We start from the raw sequence: 3873 nt of genomic DNA, 5'->3' as shown, positions 1-3873 counted from the left end.
AAAGAAAGAAAGAAAGAAAGAAAGAAAGAAAGAAAGAAAGAAAGAAAGAAAGAAAGAAAGAAAGAAAGCAAGCAAGCTGTGAGGAATGCTGCTGTCTATATCAGCCAGTTCAGCTGTGGCATGTTCACCAGCTTGTGACCTCAATGTGGAGATGCAGCAAGTCTCAATTCCATCCAGTACCTGGAATTTGGAGGCCTCCCCTTTGCCCTTAGCATCAGATTTCCTCCTTTGCCCATACTATATTCTCATGGGCTCCACCAGCAAACCATCTTTCCAGGGATGAAAGTCTGTGCACACCACCTTCATTGATGATAGAACTGCTCAGAACAGACAAGGTCTTAACTGTCAGAGTTGATGCAACTTGCTGGGGACAGAGAACATGTGGTTGTGTCCCCAGTACCTCCACCTACCAAGGCTGGACCTGTAACCAAAGCATCACGTAGCCCACTACTGTCTATGAAGCTCCCACTCCATTCTCACTGGTGTCTCTGGTTCATGAGAAGACTAGATGTAAAAGTTCTCTTTAATAAATGATCTGTTGCAATCAATCAATTTGGGTGAGCTGGGCATGGTGGCATAGGCACATACTTTTAATCTGAGGCAGAGGCAGATCACTGAGTTCAAGGCCAACCTGGTCTACAAAACAGGTTCCAGGGCAGCCAGGGCTGTTACACAGGGAAACTATCAAAAAACAAACCAAAAAAAAAAAAATCTGTGGTGATGCACACCTATAATCTCACCCCTCATTGTGTGTAAGAGAGGAAACTCAAAGCTCCATAGTGAGTTTAAAATCATCCTGGTACACGCCGAGCCCCTATTTCTGAACAACCAGTGTCCCAATTATATACCCTTCTCCTGAATGTAGCTTTACTAGACAAATATTCCTGCCCACAGTTTCTGACTTGCTGGTAGTGGTGTTTGCGTGTTTGTGAGAGAGATCCTCTGTGTGTATGTGTGTGTGTGTGTGTGTGTTCATGTGTGTGTGTTCACCTGCGCATGTACATGAGGTTGATATTGGCTGTCATCTTCAGTTGATCTGCACATTATTTTTGAGACAGGGTCTCTTAGAGGACTGGAAGCATGGTGGCACATATTTCAGCTAGACTGGATGCTAGGGAACAATTACCCCTCCCTCCTCCAACCATCCTCCTGTCTCCACTTCCCCAGAGCCTGGGGAGAAGATCAATGCTGCCTCCTCACTCAGCTTCCCTCCCCCCCCAAAGGGATCCCAATGGAGGCCATTGTTTTTTGCACAACAAGGACACTCCCCATTACACCATCTCCCCATCCCCACTTGTGGGTTCCTAGGGCCAGATGGTGAAAGAATTGGATTCCTTGCCATGCTAGTTCCTAAGCTGTGACAGTCCTGGTTGAGTCTCACTGTCTTATGTAGCTCCCAGATGCTCTCAAGGCTTAGCTTTGCACCCCCACCCCCCCAAAAAAAACCTACTTGGGAAATGCCTTTGGAAAATCTACATCTACACAGCTGACTCCTCTTTGATAGTTGTGTGTATGACTCCCAAGGTTTCTTGGATATTTTGTTTTCACCCAAAGAGCAAGCTACCCAGGGTTACCTGGGGCTCTACACCAAATCTCCACAGTGCTCAGGGAAGGGGCATCAATGGGCTGAACTGATCCTGAGAAAACTTAAAACAACAACATAAATAAACAGAGGAAAATGTCGCTTTCTTTTGTAAAAGCCAAACTCTGCACTTGGGCTGTCCGTATAGGTTCTCTGGAGGTTTCATGTAGACACTGCTATTACAATCATTTCTCAGTCCTTCCCTGTTTTGCCCCTGGCCCTTGTTACTCCCCCTGCCCCCCCAAAAAAGTCCATTTTGTGTTATCTGTATATTCACTTGGTCAAGTTGAAGGCTCTGCACGACATCTTTGTGTCTTTGTGTCTCTCCTGGGTGACTAGCCATGCACTCTTGTCTAGTTCTTGGCTATGGTTACACATTTTCTAACAGTTTTCTACTCTGATCCAGGCATTCCTGCTGTTCAGATATTCTAGGAAGAGACTTGAGTCTCAGACTTGAGCCCCTGGCGGTCTGCTAGTACAATGGAGCATAGTAGAAGAAAGGCCAAAGGGGAGTATACATCTCAGGAGCAGGAGTAGAGTCTGGAGAAAGGCAGCAATTTGCACAGCAGGAAGTGGTAACTAGGACATTGGCTGCTATTGCCCCTGAACTCAGCTCAGGTTCAGCTCCCATCATGGCAGGCACATAGACAGCAGGGGGCGCTGCAGCACAGAGCGAGAGCCTCTGGCACATGGCAGGCATACAGAAGGTAGGGGGCGCTGCAGTGCAGAGCGAGCGCCTCTGGCTCTGACCAGTAAGAATGGCTGCAGTTCCCAGTCCTTCCAGTGCTGGGACTGGGTCAGCCTCTCGAAAGTCCTCGAAGCACTTTACTGTCTCCTTTGTAAACAAAAGTAGAATCCATGGACAGGAGCCTGCAGAATTATGTGTTTGTGTGTTTCCTAGCAACGATGATAGTAAGTCAACCTTTTATTTAGTGAACACAACTGACTTATGTACACCCTCATAGTACCCCCATATTCTACGGAGTGGATTGAGATCACAAGAAAGAATTAAGTAGGGGCTGGTGAGATGGCTCAGTGGGTAAGAGCACCTGACTGCTCTTCCGAAGGTCAGGAGTTCAAATCCCAGCAACCACATGGTGGCTCACAACCATCCATAACAAGATCTGACTCCCTCTTCTGGAGTGTCTGAAGACAGCTACAGTGTACTTACATATAATAAATAAATAAATCTTTTTAAAAAAAAAGAAAGAAAGAAAGAAAGAATTAAGTACCAGGTGCTCAGAACACACATTTTGTGGAATCCACAGTGTGAGCTCATCCAGCAGAGAATCCAAGAGAAAGGGGATGAGCCCCACCCCCAGCCCACCCCTGTTGTCCCAGTGAGGTGTTTAGAAGTGGAATATCTGTGAGAGATTAAGGAATTCTGGCTCAGGTTCACACCAGGATCTCAGGGTCAGGGCCCCAGGTTGGTAAAAGGCTGAGGTTGGGTTCAAACTTGCTGGGGAAAAGCCATAATTGGCTAGTCACAGGGAGGCCAAGGCCATAACTGGCTAGTCACAGTGAGGCCAAGGCCATAACTGGCTAGTCACAGTGAGGCCAAGGCCATAACTGACTGGACACAGTGAGGTCAAGGCACGATGGTTGGGTTTTTGTTTGTTTGTTTATTTTGGTTTTTTTCAAGACGGGGTTTCTCTGTGTAGCCCTGGCTGTCCTGGAACTCACTTTGTAGACCAGGCTGGCCTTGAATTCAGAAATCTGCCTGCCTCTACCTCCCAAGTGCTGGGATTACAGGCATGTGCCACCACCATCCGGCACATGATGGTTGTTGTACTGGCTAGTTTTGTATCTACTTGACACAAGCTGGTGTTATCACAGAGAAAGGAGTTTCAGTTGGGGAAGTGCTTCCATGAGATCCAGCTGTGGGGCATTTTCTCAATTAGTGATCAAGGGGGCAGGGCCCCTTGTGGGTGGTGCCATCTCTGGGCTGGTAGAGAGCAGGCTGAGCAAGCCAGAGGAAGCAAGCCAGTAAGGAACATCCTTCCATGGCCTCTGCATCAGCTCCTGCTTTCGGACCTGTTTGAGTTCCAGTCCTGACTTCCTTGGTGATGAAGAGCAGTATGGAAGTGTAAGCTGAATAAACCCTTTCCTCCCCAACTTGCTTCTTGGTCATGATGTTTTGTCCAGGAATAGAAACCCTGACTAAAGCCGGGCGTGGTGGTGCATGCCTTTAATCCCAGCATTTGGGAGGCAGAGGCAGGCGGATTTCTGAGTTTGAGGCCAGCCTGATCTACAGAGTGAGTTCCAGGACAGCCAGGGCTATATACAGAGAA

Source organism: Mus pahari, chromosome 14 (genome assembly GCF_900095145.1).
Source record: "Mus pahari chromosome 14, PAHARI_EIJ_v1.1, whole genome shotgun sequence".
In the NCBI taxonomy this organism is placed as follows: Eukaryota; Metazoa; Chordata; class Mammalia; order Rodentia; family Muridae; genus Mus; species Mus pahari.
This window is presented reverse-complemented; position numbering follows the sequence as displayed.